This window comes from Mauremys reevesii, linkage group 4 (assembly GCF_016161935.1).
Source record: "Mauremys reevesii isolate NIE-2019 linkage group 4, ASM1616193v1, whole genome shotgun sequence".
Lineage (NCBI taxonomy): Eukaryota > Metazoa > Chordata > Testudines > Geoemydidae > Mauremys > Mauremys reevesii.
The window spans coordinates 3,817,267-3,836,008 of record NC_052626.1 but is presented as its reverse complement, the minus strand read 5'-3'; the positions used below and the strand labels follow the sequence as shown (position 1 = coordinate 3,836,008).

The following is an 18,742-nucleotide window of genomic DNA, read 5'->3' as shown; positions in this document are numbered from 1 at the left end:
TGCAATCCTGTTTATTTGCAAAATGTCCTGCTTTCCTGAAAACCGCAAGAACAAACATGTGAGGGTCTCTTTGCTCACATCTCTCCACCCAGCACTTAGCCCAAAATCACTTGTTCTCTCGCTCAGCCTTTTTTTCCAGGGTCACTCTACCAGTGCTTTTGTGGCTGAGCCCTTGGTATTCTGCTGCCTTCTTTCTCAGCTTCTTTGGCCTTTCTCTTACTGACACACACAAACATCCCTCCACCAAACAGCAAATCCCCTCCATCCACATAGCTCAGTTTCTGCTTTGCGTGTGCCTTTCTTTCGAGCAATGACACATGCCTGTGTTTTGGGTGACAGCTCCAAATGGTTTGGCTACCTGGTTCCATAAAGGAGCTTAATTGTTTCTTTCTTTCTTTTATCCCAAGGGAAGGGCAGCTGTTACATCCACAAGCGTCAACCAGGTTTAACCTAAGCCACAACATTATTACTTGCATATCTATACCTGCCTCTGGAAATTTCCACTACATGCATCCGACGAAGTGGGTATTCACCCACGAAAGCTCACGCTCCAATACATCTGTTAGTCTATAAGGTGCCACAGGACTCTTTGCAACATTATTACTGAATCCTTTTCATGTTACACCCAGTGGCTACAAATGAAAGCTAAGCTACGCATGGCATAGGCATCAGGTTTTTCTAACCAGTGCAACAAAACCCATGTATTGTAAAAACACAACTCATCAGGAATTCACATTTCCAAGCAAATTGCTATTAGGACATTCAATTTCATCAAAAGGCTTCTTCGCAAACTGCCTAGCTTGTAAGAACCAGAGAGGTTTGGAAAGCTGTGTCCTGTGCTTTTGTACTACAGTGTGTGGGTAATAAATCAAAAACAGTACTTTACGCACAGCTCAGGAGAGAAGAGGTGCTGAATCCTGTGCTTCAAAGCTCATGGCTATTTGGAAGCTTCAGAACTGACATTATGAAGCTCCTTAATCACCAAAATAATCACAGGACGGTGGTGTTGCATTATTCCTCTCTGGGATATTAATGAACACAGCACATTGAAGAATGATGCACATCAGAAGTTTAAGGTCTACAAAATCCATCCACCAAAACCATTTATCCCTCTCCCCATTATTTCCTCTGTCATGCCATTGTAACATGAAGACTAAGAAATGTAGTCACAACTTTCACATCCCCATGTACTCTTACATAGTCAACCAAAATACAGTACATAGTATCCCTTGTGCACAGCATCTGCCATCTTACAGAGACAGTATATACAGAGGCAGCGTCTTTAAAAACAACATGCTTTTCTTCAGCGTTGCTACTGAGGTCATGTGCTGGCAAATCCTGCCCTTTCCCTGCAGCCCCTGGAGAATCAGAACTGGTGAGGTTCTTTGTGAGCATAGGACTAGGAGGGACCTCCTGGGTCCGTGAGTCCAACCTTGTTGCTATCGCAGGCAAACCCATTATATCATCTCGTTCATGCACTTATCAAGCTCTATCTTAAACCCAATTAGGTTATTTGCTCCCACTCCTCCCATTGGAAGGCCATTCTATAACCTCACTCCTCTGGTAATTAGAAAACTACTAATTTCCAGCCTAAATTTACTCATGGCCAAAGTGATGCTGGGTATGTTGAGACTGGAGTTGGGGCTGCACAGGATACATGAACATGAGTATTTGGCTTCACTGTATGGTAACTTCCAGGCCAAGTTTCAGCCATTTTATGTAAATTTTGCGCACACAGCCATCCGCACATTCAAGCCTTGAGTTTGTACATGCAGCTGGAAAGGTGATCCCAATGGGCTGATGCATTTTTCATCTCTCTGTCCAATTTACTGAAGCATTCTGACACAGACCCCTTTGCAGATACAAAATGATAAGCCATGGCTGAATGTGATTCAGGGTCTCCTGAAATAGCCTGCAAAGCTTTACACATTTTTAATTTCTTATCACCTTCTTATTATTTATATTGTGGTCGTGCCTAAAAGCCCCAGTCACAGACTGGGTCCCCATTCTGCCCAACACTGTGTGCACAAATAAAGAAAAGAACTTATGACCTAAATAAAAGATGAGAGATAACAGCTAGATACAGACAGACATGGGAGCACAAGACAACTAGGAGACAATGGTGGGATGCAGACAGCTGCTCTTGGTTTGATAGGGAAATGTAGGCTCAGATCCAACCCATGGTCACTTGTGGTATTTGAGAACAATATTAGTACACAGATATACAAGGCTCACCTTTTCTTGCCTTTATTTTTGTGCCATAAAAAAAAAGATTTTACCAGAATAGACCAAACTCCAAGCTAGTTTACACAGATATCAGCTGCACTATTCAGAGAGAAATTATAGTAATTTAAAATAAAATGAGTCAAAGTCATTCTTAGATTAATGGAGCCCCTATGCAAGGGATATGCACAGAAAAACTGATGCTAATTAACTTTAAGGGTCTGCTGCAGATCAGTGAAGGACAGGAAATTGAGAGTTAGAACTGAAGCTGCATCCTTAATTTACCTTACCATGCCTCTTGCTGTGGTGATCATGCACTGTTTGGAGAACTCGGGAAAACCTTGGCCAAAGAGGTAAGGTGAGTCTGGAATTCCACCCTTAACATGGGAGTAGGGCTGGATGAAAATAATATTCCGTTGAAACTGTTTTTCAAAGAGCAACTTATTTTCAACCAATGAAAATTCTCATTAAAGTGTCTGCTTTCTGAGGAAACTTTCAACTTTCCATCAAAAAACTAAACACTCAAAATCTGAAACATTTTTGGTTGGGGGCTGAACATAGAAAAATTTTGGTCAAAACTTAAAAAAAAATGTTGATTTGGAAATGGTGCCACAGTATCTCATTGGAGCTGTAGTTAGGATCCTTCATTCCACCATTCTTCTCCATAGGCTAAGTTCCCCAGCCAAACTACATCTCCCATAATGCATCACAGCCATGTGCTTCCCATGATACACCTTGGCCTCACAGCAAGAGGAGAGACTGTGGTGCATCATGGGTTTCTATTCAAGCCAGTAACCCACATATAAAAGAGAGAATGAGAGCATGAGGCACTGCAGTGGCCTTTCTGAATCAAAATTTTCAGGTTTTGCTCAAAAATTTTAATTTTTCAGTGTCTTAACAGAAAGTACATATTTTTTATTGAAAATTTTGACAAAAACTTTTTGTTCATTTTTGTCTAATTTTTCAGTGGGAAAAATAATTCCAACTAGCTCTACCTGGAAATTCACTGGGTTTTATTCTTAAGTGAAACTGTTACCCTTCCATTAAAGCTTTTGTAATAATCTTGAGTTTGTATGTGTGTGTATCTATAGCTACGTCTATACTGGTGTGCATACTTGGGTAGAGGGTCGTGTATATGCTCGTGTATTTACCCCATATCTATGCTGAGTGTCCAACTATGCTGTGCTGTAAGTACCCAGAAGTACATGTGTCCACACTGCCTTTTAGCAAGGTTAGTGCTAGCATTGCAGGGGTGGCATCCCACAGTCCTGTGCATCACAGGAGATGTGGTGATAAATGAAGGGGGGGGGATAACTCCCTTTTATGGACACCCAGCCAGGCAGTTAGGTATAAATTCCCTCTTGGTGGCAGTCCTCTGCTTGCTTTACTTGTAAAGGGTTAACAAAGTCCCCCAAGTAAAGAAAAGGGAACCTGACCAAAAGAGCCAATGGGAAGGTTAGAAAGCAGCTTTCCCTTTGTGTCTGTGGTTATTCTCCAGAGAGCAGAGACACAGAGCAGCAATGCTGTAAGCAGCTTTAAGCCAGGTATGATCATAAATCATCAGCTCATATCTAGTACTTATCTGGAACTCCCAAATGTGTAAGTAGATCAGGAATGTTTAGAAAGACACGATTAGGGTTATTTCTGCATATTTCTTATGGCTAATGGACTCCTCTGTGCTAACCCCAGAGGCTTTTGTTTGCTTGTAACCTTTAAGCTGAATCCCCAAGAAAGCTATTTCGGGTGCTTAATTTTTGGAATTGCTCTTTTAAAATCTAGCAAAAGCCTAAGTTCCAGATGTATTTTCTTTCTTTTTTGTTTTTAATAAATTTTACCTTTTTTAAGAACAGAATTCAATTTTTGGTGTCCAAAGAGGTTTGTGCATGTTGTTTGATTAGCTGGTAGCAACAGCTAATTTCCTTTGTTTTCTTTCTCAGCTCTTCCCGGGGTGGGGTGGGGTGTGAAAGGCTTGAGGGTACCCCACAGGGAGGAATTCCAAAGTGCACCTTCCTGGGCCTAAGGGGGCCTTTTGCATTTGGGTGGTGGCAGCGTTTACCAAGCCAAGGTCAGAGAGAAGCTGTAACCTTGGGAGTTTAATACAAGCCTGGAGTGGCCAGTATTAATTTTTAAAATCCTTGCAGGCCCCCACAAAGCTCACCTTTTCTTGTCTTTATTGCTGGGCCATAAAAAATAGATTTTACCAGAATAGACCAAACGCCAAGCTAGTTTACACAGCTATCAGCTCCAAGTGCCAGAGTGGAGATTCAGCCTGGATAGATGCTCTAGGATCCACGTTGATGTGCATTGGTGTAGATACATTTGGCAACAGCAGTTCCCGCTCACCCCTCGCGCCTGCCCACCTTGGTGGAAGACAAAGCAAGTGACCAATGATGTGGTTCTGCTCCTTCTCCCTCATGCAGGACAAATGTGCATGCCAGCACTTAATTTTTGCCAGGCTGAACACCGGCACCTCTAAGCTTGGCAGTTCATAGCACGGCACCTCTGGGCTTGCTGCATCCATTATGAAAGTAAAAAAATTGCTTCAGTCCCTGCACCTTTTTCATTACAAATTAAGCACTGGTGTGTGTGTTGCGTTACATGACCAGTGAGAATCTTGGGTGAATGGACTCAGACTTTTCTAACAAGCCCACGTCTGGTGACTGGGATATTGACTGATCCGTTGATGCCCCAGGACACAGAGATGTAGGAGACTGCCAGTGTCATGACTATATATCCATGGGGGAACACTGCTTCTGAGCTAGGAGAACCAGTGTGGTGGGATCACATCACGATTATGACCACTGGCTACAGAACTTCAGAATGAGGAAGCAGATGTTCACAGAGTTCTGTGAGGAGCTGGTCCCAACCCTACCGCAGCAGAATACTTGATTCCGGCGATCCATACTGATGTAGAAGCAGGTTGCTTTTGCCCTCTGGAAGCTGGCAAAACCAGACAGCTACCAATCAGTCACAAACCACTTAGGGGTGGGGAAGTCCACTGTCAAGGTCTTGGTGGTGCAGGTGTGCAGAGCTATCAACACTCTCATCCACCCTTGGTGGTGGCCATCACCAAAGTTCCAGAAATTATAGCAGGCCGGTGTCTCTCCTGCCGCTGGCCCCCATGTCCCTCCCAGATCCCGGTGCCCTTCTATGTCAGGATTCTGCCCCCGCAGTAACCCACAATCTGGGTCTCCCCACCTAGGGGAACCCCCAACCCCCTATCCTCACCTTGCCTCAGTGGCTACTGCCAGTCATCATCTAGCTCCCGCTCCCTGGGGCAGACGGCAGCCTGTGAACCACTCATCATCGGCAAGGGGGGTTTGGACCAGCTGCCTCTGCCGATATCTGGGCTGCCCCCTGCAGCCCTAGTACCCTTTTGTGGGCCCTTAACTCAGCCTCCAGCCTGGGGTTTTGCTAGGCTGGAGCTCCCCAGCTCCCTCTGCCCTTCCCCAGCCCTGCTCCACCCTAGATACCCTTCTCAGCTTCCCAGGCAGCCAGGTCCTTCTCTCTCTAGGAAGCTAGAGAAAGTGTGTCTTCCTTCCAGCCCACCACAAGTATCTACTTGGGGAACAAATATTTAAGAATGGGCTCTTCAATCTAGCAGAGAAAGGTTTGATCCAGTGGCTCTCTTATAAGGGCCAGCTGGGCCCTGATTGCACTGGCTACAGCTGTGGCTGCTTTCCCAATCATCCCAGCTTTTCCCCTGCCACAGCCCTCTCCCAGGGCTGCTTTAACCCCTTCTGGGCCACAGCAGGGTGACCACCCCACTACACAGCCACACAGAAAAGGTTCATGATGCCAGGGGGCTGAGGAGATCAAGATTTGAAGTGGGGAGGAAGGGACTTTATTCCCCAGAAACAACATGGTTCTGTATGGTGTCTCCATGCCCTCAGTTATTCTAGAGGGCCCCGCATACCCACTCCTACCCTGCCTAATGAAACCCTACCCCAACATTAATGACCCAGCAAAACAGGAACTCAACTTCAAACTAAGCATCTGAAGGATGGTAGTGGAGCATGCCTTTGGATGGCTGAAGGCTCGCTGGAAATGCCAATGCACCTGGTTGGATGCCAATGCACCCAATGCTATCCGCATTATGTGACCTGCTGTGTCCTTCATAAATTGATGAGACTTTATGACAGAGTGGCCATAGGACAGGACTGGCTTGCAAAGTCTTTACAGACATCCTGGTACAGTGAATGTTCAGACTGGTGGGGATTCCCAGCAGGCCATGGAAATCAGGGATGTAATTTGTGCCCCCATCTTGGAACAGCGGACAGGCAGAGGGTGACCTCAGCCTGGTCCCAAAGAAAGCACCACACCCCACCTAACTGCTGTAAAAACGCAACAGGGAACATTCCCACTCACTTGTGTTTCAACACACAGTCCCCACCCCAAGCCCCCCTGAAGGTCATTAGCAGGTTGTCTAGGTCCTCTTCTTATTGGATGCAGACGTTGCCTAGTCAATTTGTGGCAGCCTTATCCCTGAAATGCAGAGCCCTCAGACCACCATCCAATCGCATCAGAAGGCAGCTGTCAGTGATGTGAGACCTTGTCTGTCTTTGGTCACAGCCACACGTGGGATCCTCTCATTGTCTCCAGGGGTAAAGCTGACTGCGCATGGAGCCTGGCCCACTCGAAATCGGTTCAGAAGGGACCATGAGTGACATGGCAGATCAAAGCCGGGTACGCACGTGGTGAGGTCAGTTGTAAGAGACCGGTTTCTCACATCAGCTGCGGACCATATTGACATCGCAGAGAAATCTGGGTAAGGCAAAACTGGTGCCTCAATAACACTCTCTTGAGTGGTCAAAGAGGTCTGTGTATAGTGGTAGGTTCGGGTTTGCTCTGATCGTCTCAACCATTCTGGCTGTAGCATCTTCACAATAGATGCATTGGGAAGAGATGTTGCTTAACATGGCGGAGCCACGTAATAGTGTGGGTCGTGTCATCCCAGTTACAATGTGCATGGTGGAATATAGTTGTGTGTCAACAGACTTGAGGCGATACAAATGGAGCCAGACCAGAGCACAGTATTGTGCTGCAGAGTAACAGGAGGCTAAAATGGAGGATCAGAGAGTTTGAGCATTTGCTCCCCCTCAAGTGTCAGCCAATTTACTTATAAGGCTGTTACATGACCTCACCTCCGTTTTCTTCAGGTGATGAAAATATGTGAGAGATCTATCTAGGTAGACTGGGTAGGATTCATGTTTCAAGTGATGTCCATTGAGAAAGATATTCAGTTATTGGGCTGCTCTGGTGTCGTAACGATGGAACACACTCAAAACTGTCTCGGTCACCTTGGTTGTAAAGGCCACCCACTCCAGTATAGGGCCATGTTAATCAAGTCAGCATTTAGGGCATCTTCAAGTTCTGGGAACAAGTGTGCTTGAACACCTAAGCAAATGTCATCTGCCTATGAGAACTTGCAGGACCGGGTAAGTGGGAGGTCATTTGTGTACAGGTTGGAAAGCATTGGTGCCAGCACAGAGAACATAAGAACGGCCATACCATGACGATGGTCAGACCAATTGTCCATTGAGCCCAGTATCCTGTCTTCCGATAGTGGCCAATGCCAGGTGCTTCAGAAGGAATTAACAGAACAGGTAATTATCAAGTGCCCTGGAGTAGACCATTGTCTTTTCCACACGCTAACCCTGTCTCCTGCATGCACTTGGAAATGTCTGTTGCAGAGAAGAAAGTCTACAATGTTGACTACCCATGCTGGGAGTACTCCTGACACTTTGACTTAGAGCCCTGTGTGCTAGACTGTGTCATGTGCTGCTCTCAGAAATATGGTTGCCGTCTTCATTTTTCCTGAAAACCTTTTTCAAATAATGTTGTCAGAGTTAGTACCTGATTGCAGGGGATCCAACCTCTCTGAAAGCCTGCTTGCTAGAATCTGAGTATTGACTCCACTTCTGGGGAGATGCACTGAAGAATGAGATGCTCCAGCACCTTGAATGACGCGCACACAACAGAGATATCAGTTGACGCTAGCAACATTATGTGGATCTTTCCCTGGTTTCAGGAGAGCAGTGGCTTTTGACATTCATCATGCAGTCGTTTTAGGTAATGACTCATTATGGGTAATTTGGGTAGGGTGCCTCTGCAGGTATAACACCTTTTGGTTTGCAATTGTTCTGTGGAGGGCATCTGCCCAGTTAAATTGCACTTATTGTTCTTTGCTTTTGTGTTAATGTTCACAACTGTTAGACAGACTGCAGTTTAGGGGGATTACTCAGTTCATGAAGGACCCTGAGAACAGCTGATAAAGGGTTTGGAAGGTGCTTTTACAACTGGTTTCTTGTGACCCCTGTTGTGTGCAGAGATAAGGGCACCTGCCAGCTGTAAATCATGAGTATCCCTGTGGTTTATAGGGGTCCTGGTACTGGGGGCAGGGTTGGGGAGGAGGGACTGTTTTAACACTGTTCAGTATGTGATGGCAGTTACTTCACTTTATTTCTCCTGTTTTGTCAAACCCATAAGGAAGTTTATCCTCCTCTCCCCCACCCCAGTTAATAGAGTTGTTTCCATACATATTACACTTCCCATCTCTCTGTTATTTTCACATACCTGGACAGGTGGGGGTGCGGGAGGTAAACAGGATGACTCAGGTGATTATAGGCCTGTTAGCCTGACATCAATCCCAGACAAGATAACGGAGCAGCTGATATGGGACTTGATTAATCAAGAATTAAAGGAAGGTAATGTAATTAATGTCAATCAACAGGGGTTTATGGAAAATAGATCCTGTCATACTAATATGATATATATATTTTTTACAAATTTGGTTGATAAAGGTAATAGTGTTGATGTAATAGACTTAGACTTCTTTGGCGTTTCACTTGGTACAGCACAACATTTTGATTACAAAACTAGAATGATTTAAAACTAACACAGCACACATTAAGTGGATTAAAAACTGGCTAACTGTAAACAGGGAATCATCATTGAGTGGGTCTATTTCCAGCGGGGTCCTGCAGGGATTGGTTCTTGGCAGTTTGGTATTTCATATTTTTTATCAATGACCTGGAAGAAAACCATAAAATCACTGAAAAAGTTTTCAGATGACATAAAAATTGAGGGAATGGTAAATAATGAACAATCTAGATCACTTGGAAAACTGGGCTTATATAAACCACATGCATTTTCATGTGGATAAATGTAAATGTACATCCAGGGAAAAAGAACGTAGACCATAAGTACAGGATTGGGGGACTCTATCCTGGGAAGTAGTGACTTTGAAAAAGATTTGGAGGTCATAGTGGATAATCACTTGAACATGCGCTCCCAGTGTGACACTGTGGCCAAAAGAGCTAATGTGATCCTAGGATACATAAACAGGGGAATCTTGAGTAAGAATAAAATGGTTATTTTACCTCTATATTTGGCACTGGGGTGACTGCTGCTGGAATGTTAAATCCAGTTCTGGTGCCCACAATTCAAGAAGGATGTTGAAAACTTGGAGTGGGAATGACTAAAGGATTAGAAAACATGCCTCATCAAAATAGATTCAAGGAGTTCAATCTAGCTTCACAAGGAAAAGGTTAAGGATAACTTGACTACAGTCTACAAGTATCTACTTGGGGAACAAATATTTAAGAATGGGCTCTTCAATCTAGCAGAGAAAGATCTGATCCAGTGGCTGGAAGTTGAAACTAGATAAACTCAGACTATTGATAAGGCATAAATGTTTGACAGTGAAAGTAATTAACCATTGGAATAATTTGCCAAGGGTCATGGTGGATATTTAAATTAAATTGGGATGTTTTTCTAAAAGATCTGCTCTCGGAATTATTTTGGAGAAATTCTGTAAATTCAATTATTATCAACTGAAATATTTTTTCATTGGTTTGTGGGCGTATGGTGAAATTGACATTTATCAGCATTTACCTTTAGGAAATGTACGCATTAGGTTATGAGGAAAGTCTCTAGCAGCAGGCTCGTGAGACACTTTCCTAATCTAAACTTTGACCATGAAGACATTTAGCAAACTACTCTTAAGTTATGTATATGGGATCTCAAGCGCCACAGTTAGACAGAGCTAAAACCAAGGTACGTGATGGAACTGAGAGGAGAATTTGGCTCACGGTCATTAACTTCACTGGAGGGACTTGCTAAAAGTGAAAGCAACAGAGACTCAAAGGGGAAAAATTAGACTACAGGGCAATTCAATTTAAAATTAATTACAAACATTATGTAATGGGGAAAGATTAACAAAATTAGTTTTTATCTGTATTCAGAATGAGATAGCATGACCGTAGCCCAAGCCTTCTGTATATTCCCAGTCCATATTAACATTCTCCATTATTGCAGATAATATTTCATTTGGTAGCTTCAGTGACTGAAATATTTGGTTTTTTAAATGAAGACAAATTGAGGTCTGCAACATGAGCTCTTTCCCCTTAGTTAACCTCCTACCAGAGTACCCGATGGCATCTCCTTGACAACAAAACTATCAGTATCAGTCACAATAGCAGAACTCGAGCTTAACATGAGCGAGGTAAAGCATCATTTAAAGCTGACACAATCATAATGGCTGACCTTGAGCTGCTTCTGAAGAAAATGAATTAACTTATGGAAGTAGTCAAGTGGAAAGCTGAAACTATCATTTTCTAAAGATACTCAAGGTAAAAAGCCTCAGGGACAATCTTTTGTCAGTTTCTGAGACTTGATTAACTGTCTTAATTCAGCATGATTAATGGTTTTCAAATCTCAGGGGCTCCAAGTTTCTTTACATGCTGTATTATTGGAATCTTTTAAACGAAGCTTTTCTCCAAAGAATACCGTAAGCTGTACAGGAGCCATAGCAACAAGTGCTGCTGATAGAATGTCTGGTGTCTGGGCCATTCTCTAGCTATGGAAGGCAAGTCTGGCTAGTTTACCCCCCATCAGTTTACCTATTAATGGGGATTTCTCAACGGAAAAGGCATCACACATCACATCAAACAGGAAATTTTGTTTTTCAGCAATGACTGAGCAGCAGCCGACTCACCCATTGACAATTCATAGGGGACTATGTCAGTGGGAAGGATCACTGGTGACAAACCAAACCATGGTGAGTGTTTGCAAAGTCAGGGCGCGATCTGTGCCTGTGCAATGGAGAAGCACATGTGCACCGGGGACATGTCAGGAAGCAGAGCTAGTGTAAGGAAAGGGAAGCTACAGTTCCAACGTCATGTTTATAAGGGGCAAATCCTGGCTCCACCTCAGCAGTTCTAGAGGGTCCCTGGCAGCAGGACTTATGTGATGCTACTTCACAAGGACGAGCAGGATGTGTGAGCGGGTGCATCCCCTATACAACACAAGAAATAAGAATGGCCATACTGGGTCAGAACAATGGCCCAGTATCGTCTTCCAACAGTAGCTGGTGCCAGAAGATTAAAGCAAATGAACAGAACAGGGCAATTACCGAGTGATTCATTCCCTGATGTCCAGTCACAGCATCTGGCAGTCAGAGGCTTACAGACACTCAGAGCATGGGATTGCCTCCCTGACCATCTTGGCTAATAGCCATTGGTGGACCTAGCCTCCATGAACTTATCTAATTCTTTTTTGAACACACTTATTATACTATTGGCTCCACAACATCCCTTGGCAATGAGTTCCACAGGTTGATTGTGCATTTTGTGAAGAAATACTTCCATTTGTTTGATTTAAACCTGCTACCTATTTATGTCATTGGATGACCCTTGGTTCTTCTGTTATGGGAAGGAGTAAACAACATCTTCCTCATATACTTTCTCCACACCATTCAGGATTTTATAGACCTCTATCATACCCCCCCTCTTAGCCATATCTTTTCCAAGATGAACAGTCCCAGTGTTATTAATCTCTCCTCATACAAAAGCTGTTCCATACCCTTAATCATTTTTGTTGCCTTTGTCTGTGCTTTTTCCATTTCTAATATATCTTTTTTGAGATGGGGTGACCAGAACTGCACACAGTATTCAAGACATGCGTATATGATGGATTTATATAGTGGCATTATGATATTTTCTGCCTTCTCTATCCCTTTCCTAATGTTTTCTAACATTCTGTTTGCTTTTTTGATGGGCTTTACATATTGCTTGGATGTTTTCAGAGAACTATCCACAATGACTCCAAGATCTTTCTTGAGTCATAACAGCTAATTTAGACCCCATCATTTTGTATGGATAGCTGGGATTATGTTTTCCTAGGTGCATTACTTTGCATTTATCAACACTGAATTTCATCTGCCATTTTGTTGCCGAATCACCCAGTTTTGTAAGATCCCTTTGTAACTCTTCACAGTCTGCTTTGGACTTTACTCAAGATAGTTATTTTGTATTGTCTGCAAACTTGGCCACAGCACTGATCCCAGTACAGATCCCTGGAGGACCCCACTATTTATCTCCTTCCTTTCTGAAAACTGACCATTTATTCCTACCCTTTCTTGTCTGTCTTTTAACCAGTTACTGATCCATGAGAGGACATTCCATCTTATCCCATGACAACTTAGTTTGCTTAAAAGCCTTTGGTGAGGGACCCTGTCAAAGGCTTTCTGAAAGTCCAAGTACACTATGTCCACCCAATCACCCTGGTCCACATGTTTATTGACTCTCTCAAAGAATTCTAATAGATTGGTGAGGTATTACTTCCCTTTACAAAAGCTGTTTTGACTCTTTCCCAACAAACCGTGTTCATCTCTGTGTCTGATAATTCTGTTCTTTACTATAGTTTAAACCAATTTGCCTGGTACTGAAGTTAGACTTACTGGCCTATAATTGCCAGGATCATCTGTGGAGCCTTTTTTTAAAATTGGTGTCACTTTACCGATCCTCCAGTCATCTGGTACAGAAGCTGATTTAAGTGATAGATTACATACAACAGTTAGTGGTTTTGCAATTTCATATTTGAGTTCCTTCAGAACTCTTGAGTGAATACCATCTGGCCCTGGTACCAAGGGCCCAGAACCTGGGCTGCAGCCCGAGTCCAGACATCTAACTGCAATTTTATAGCCCTTCAACCCAAGCCTCGTGAGCCTGAGTCAGCTGACATGGGCCAGCTGCAGATGTTTTATTGCAGTGTCGACATACCTTTGGAGGCCCCAATCAAGATGGGGACCCCAGTGAATTAGACACTACACAGTAAGAGACAGCCCCTGCCCTGAAGACTTTGCAATACAAGTAGAAGAGCCTGAGAACGAAAGAGTTATTATCCCTGTTTTATAGATGGGACTGCCTCAGGCCACACGACAGAACTAGGCACTGCACCCAGATCTTCTGAATCTCATTCTACTGCCGTAGTCACAAGACCATGTTAACCATCTTTTCTCAGTGCCCACCCAGCTTCCTGGGCTTGGTGAAGGAGGCTGTATCTGTGTTTAAGTGCAGAAAAACCTAATCATGTAGTAGTTTGTTCAAACTCCAAAGAACATCTGTGGGGAGAGAAAATTCACCAGGGAAATCTATACTTGCTCTTAGCAGAACCAAACATTTTGGCTTTCAATTAGTCTGACAAAACTGTTGCCAAGCACAATTCCTTTCTTGTCTGGGGCAGATTCACCAGTTCCTGGAGTAGTGAAAAGGTTTGAAAAGGAAAAACATTTTTCTGCTGTCCAATTTTGCAGAGCGTCAATCAGAGCTGCAGGGCGGAACTGAAATCTGGCTTGCTTGTCTCTCCAGGAGTAGGCAGCGGGCATGCTGGAACTACTGCCTTCTATACCAACTATGGATGTCACCTTGTCCTCCCCGCACTTGTTTCTGTCCTATTGCCTCTCACCATCTGTTTAGACTGTACTCCCTTTGGAGCATGACTGTCTTCTTCATTGTGTGTGTGTGTGTGTGTGTGTGTGTGTGTGTGTGTGTGTGTGTGTGTGTGTGTGTACAGCACAGAGCACAGCAGGACCCAGGGCCCTGACTGGGGCCTAGGTGCTACAGAAATAATCAATACCACCTCTCTGAAGGCACCCTGGCACACAGTGGGATGGGCGCTGGGAATGGTTCTGAAGCACATGATGAAAGTCCACTAACCAGTGGGCAAAACTCACCTGTTGTAAGTTTCTGTGTGTTGCAGAGTTCTGAAATAATAAACCCAGACAAAGTCCATTTCACTTCCTTCGGTGAACACAGAAAGGTACTTGTAGGGAGGCGCCCTGGCTCCCCGCCGCACCTGAGAAGGACGAGCCCCTTACCGGACCCTTACAGTACTCCTCACAGGTCTATGGGGAGGGGCAGTGGCAGAAGTATGTTTTGGTCTTGCAATACAAAATAATGGCCAATGCACCAACAGAAGAATGTGGGAGAAAAGTATCAAAATATCGTCCTCCCCCATCTCTGTTATTATGCCAGATCAACACATATTGTCCCAGTGAATGAGAGTCCCGTTTGTTTCTCAGTGAAAGAGTGTTTGAAAATGTAGGACAAGGCTCCCATTGTGATGTTAAACTTTTTGGTGCCAGTATAAAAAAAATTAACACACTGAGACTATGAAGACACAGATATGCACCCACGCAGATTCAGTACAATACTTGGTGAAATCCTGGTAGCTGGGTTTTTAAATCACTCGGGAAAGGTTAAAATGGTACAGCCAAAAACTTGGAGTATTTGTGCAGCACAAGGTGATGAAAAAAATTCATTCCAGTTCTGCCCTTGTTAATAAAATGCAAGAACTGTAACTCTCAAAAAAGTTTTCTAACTAAACCACCAGTGACTGACTTTCTCTGCTGTACTTAAAGGGAAGAAATTGCATAAGAGTGCAGCTTAGGGAATAAGTGACCTTGAGAAGTTTATGTGAAAAGAATACTCATAGATTGATTGAATTCCTGAGAATGTGCAATTCTGAACAAGGTTAACACTTTAAATATACCATAGAGTCATAATTTTCTGATTTGTATTACAAGAAGTTACAGTAGGTCTCAACTTAATTGAACCATATTACTCATGTATTGAGTTATTATTTATAATGGATACAACAAATGGAAACTGCCACATGGATCAATGGAGTTTGTGATCTTGGAGCGAGACAGAGGCGCTGGCACTGTTACATTTCTTTGAGCATTATTAGATATTTGAAATAGGAATGCCCCAGACATTTATTTTTTTCTTGGTATTTGTCCCATCCTATTACATGCCTCTCAGCTTACCTCTGCTCCACAGGGGCAGTGGCGATCCCTCGAGGTCGAGGATGATCTTTCACAGGTTTTATTTTTCATGGGTTCTTTGGTGACTGAGGAGTCTGATCCTTGAGCTGGGGTGGGAGGAGCCTGGGGACTGGCTGGGCAAAGAGATGGAGCCATGGAGTAAAATGAACAGGGGACTGGAAGCCAGTAGGTATTACCGTGGGGGGACAGGGACAGACTGAAATTAGAGGAGGATCTGAGGGGAGACTAGGACCAAGCACCAGTGGGGTGGGGAAGGAGGTGAGTGGGTGCAGGGGAGACAGGTTAAATGAGGATCCAGTGGAGGACTGGAACAAGGAGTAGGGTGCTCTGGGAGGAAGTGAGAATGGTTGGACAAGGAAGCTGGGATGAGAAGCCTGAGGAGTGGAGACTGGGACGAGGAGCCAGTGGTGGGGTACATGCAAGACTGGGACAGATTGGAGGCAACAGGGCAGAAGATTTCACCTGTTGGGGAAAATAGGACAAAATAGGTCATGTCTGCTAGAGCACGCTCCCCTCCAGAGCCTGGAGCAGAACCCAGGATTCCTGAGCCTCAACTGGCCTCTGCTGCCGCAAATATCTGAAATCCCTGGCAAAGTGCCCCCTCCCCATCCCAGTGATGGTCTCCAGAGAGGGTGACAACCAGCTACCGCTGTCAGTTACTCCCTTGGCTCAAGTGGCAGAAGTCTGTGTGGTGGAGCTAGAGGTTTTTGCCTTGCTGATGACCCAGGCGAGTGTCAATATGATGCCACATGATAGAGACTCTTTTCAGTTTGCTGTTTTTAAAACCTAAGAAATGAGAGAGAGAGAGAGAGAGAGAACAAACATTATTAAGATTGTCAAGTCGAGGTCTCAGAAGTTAGGAAATGCCAGAATTAAGGTTTCCTGTGCAACGTGAATTCAGCTCCCTTGTCCATGTGTAAACACACTCACTGCTGGGTTACCTGTAGCACAGAGCAGTAACAAATCCTATCCTCTGTGGATTGACACAGAATGGGACCTATAACACACTCACCCGTGTATTATAATATAGTCTTTAACTACATGATGACACACTGTTTTTTCCACAGGACCCAGATTTTGGGGGATTCCAACATCCTGATCCAGATCTGACTTGGTTAGAGTGTGCCCATATTTAGATATATTTGGTGCAGCTTGGTTAAAACACCAACCAAAAGTTACAGGCACATGTGTCTTAAAATCAGAGCCTCCTGTCTCCTGTGACAGCAAGGCTGTAAAATGGGACTGGGAGGTTCAGTTGCATTGCTAACTGATTTTCAAACCCAAATCTGCTCCAGTTACAAATTAAATGATACATTATCTCGCTGCCTGGTCTCCAAACCCAGCCTGGGCTCTGCAAGTCAAGTTGGGTCTTGTTGGCTCATGTACCATCAAGCAATCAAGACTGCAGGCCAAATTCTGCTCCCAGCTATGGAAGTGAAACCTCAGTGTTTTAAATCCTCTTATGTAGGCACTGTGAACCTTATGGCAGAATAAATCCGACAGTGTTGGAGAAGCTTTCCCTGTGTCTCTGCGCACTGTCAAAATCCACGGATTCCTGGCAGAAACGACAGATGCCAGATCCATTGGACGTGCTAAGCAACATGGTTGGCTACCAGGGTAACCCACAGACCCAACTGGAGAGTGGGTGGATTGTGGGACCTCACCCCTGACAAAAGCAGAGGTGTGGGCCTGCTACTTGGAAGGCAGGCAGTCGGGAGACAGGAAAATGGTCTCAGAAGGGGCAGCCTGACCAAGGACTGTGACACCCTACCTATGCTTACTGCTGATCACAACATACGACACTGCCTGCTCTCTCACCAAATCAGAGAATGCAACAATCCCAACTCCTGCAATGAGAGCTGGTAAATTCTTGCTGTCTTGGTTCACTTTTGTAATCCTGAAAAGCCAGCTACAATCCGACAGCTGTCTTAAAAACAGCAAGGGGAACGTTAACCCTCCAGTTTGCTCAGGCTTATTCCAAACATTCCCTTTAAATGGTAAGTGAAACCTGAACTGTCAGCATCAGAGGTGGTGCTAGCCTCTTGGGGGCCCTGCACAAGAATATTTTGGGGCCCCCACCACACAACACATAATAAAAAGTGAGTTAGGGATCCCCTTGAGCTGGTCAGGGCCCTAAGCAATTGCCCTTTTCAGAGCCTGGTGGAAGGAGCATTTTAATGCATTTAAGTATGCACTTGAGTTCTGAAACAGAGAAAGGAAAATAAAAAACAGTAACAGTTAATAAATAATCTGCACATATAGCAGTGTGGCTTAGGAGATAGAGGATTGGGATTCAGCAGACCTGAGTTCTAGTCCCAACTCAGCCACTGGCCTGGTGCGTGAACTTGGGCAAGTCCCTTCACCTCTCTGACTCAGTTTCCCCCTTCTGAAAAATCAGCAAAGAATCCTGTGGCACCTTATAGACTAACAGACGTTTTGTAGCATGAGCTTTTGTGGGTGAATACCCACTTCTTCGGATGCAAGAAGAATTGCATCCGAAGAAGTGGGTATTCACCCACGAAAGCTCATGCTACAAAACGTCTGTTAGTCTATAAGGTGCCACAGGATTCTTTGCTGATTTTACAGAACCAGATTAACACGGCTACCCCTCTGATACTTCTGAAAAATGGAGATGGTACTCCTTTATCAAGTACTTTGAGATCTACTGCCTACGAGAGCTAGATATTATTAAATAAAGAGGCCTCTCTAAGCAATTCCTTGTTCATTGTTTCAGTGCTGCTGTGGGAGTCTCACCCGCAACATGGACCTCATTCAATCGCCATTCAGCTTTACCATCAAATGGTTTTCACACCCAATTGCTCTTCTTTGTTCCTGGCACGGATATGAGCCCTTAGCCCCTATTCAAACTAAGTACATTGTCAGGGCTTTATGAAAAGAACAAGCCACAAACCTGCTGGAGGTTCAGAACTGCGCATCAACAAAGCATGGTCCTTATCCTTCTGCTTTGCCATCCATCCCAGAAGTCAGCACCCAGATTTGTGGTAGAACTTAATGATTTCTACATAACGTTTACTTTAAAAAATTCACAAGTTTATCGTTTCCCATTTCCTGTGTCACAGGAGCAGCCGTGGCAATTACATACCTAATTCCCCATACACATGAGTGGAGTTGTGGAGCAGAGGAGGCGGAGGGGGAAAGTGCACATCAAGTGAAATTTACTTTTTCATTATCCCTCTAATGAGCAGAGCAGGAAGAAAATCACTTCTCTCATTGTAATTTCATGAACTAAAGCACTAGCAAAAAACAAAACAAAACACAACCACCCACCTTCCAATAATAACTGCTCTTCACAAATCAAAGCTAAAAATTGTAGCACCGAGGCACTGGAGTCATGCTGGCCATCATTAGCAAAGGCATTTGTCATGACCC

The 18,742-nt window shown here is 44.2% G+C and overlaps 1 long non-coding RNA gene across 1 annotated transcript; it reads left to right on the top strand.

Moving 5' to 3' along the window:
• Positions 1-11,102: 11,102 nt before the first annotated feature.
• LOC120405000 lies at positions 11,103-18,405 on the top strand. The gene is made up of 2 exons (XR_005598309.1): positions 11,103-11,284; positions 18,087-18,405. It is a non-coding gene; the product is annotated as an uncharacterized LOC120405000 (long non-coding RNA).
• Positions 18,406-18,742: the final 337 nt, after the last annotated feature.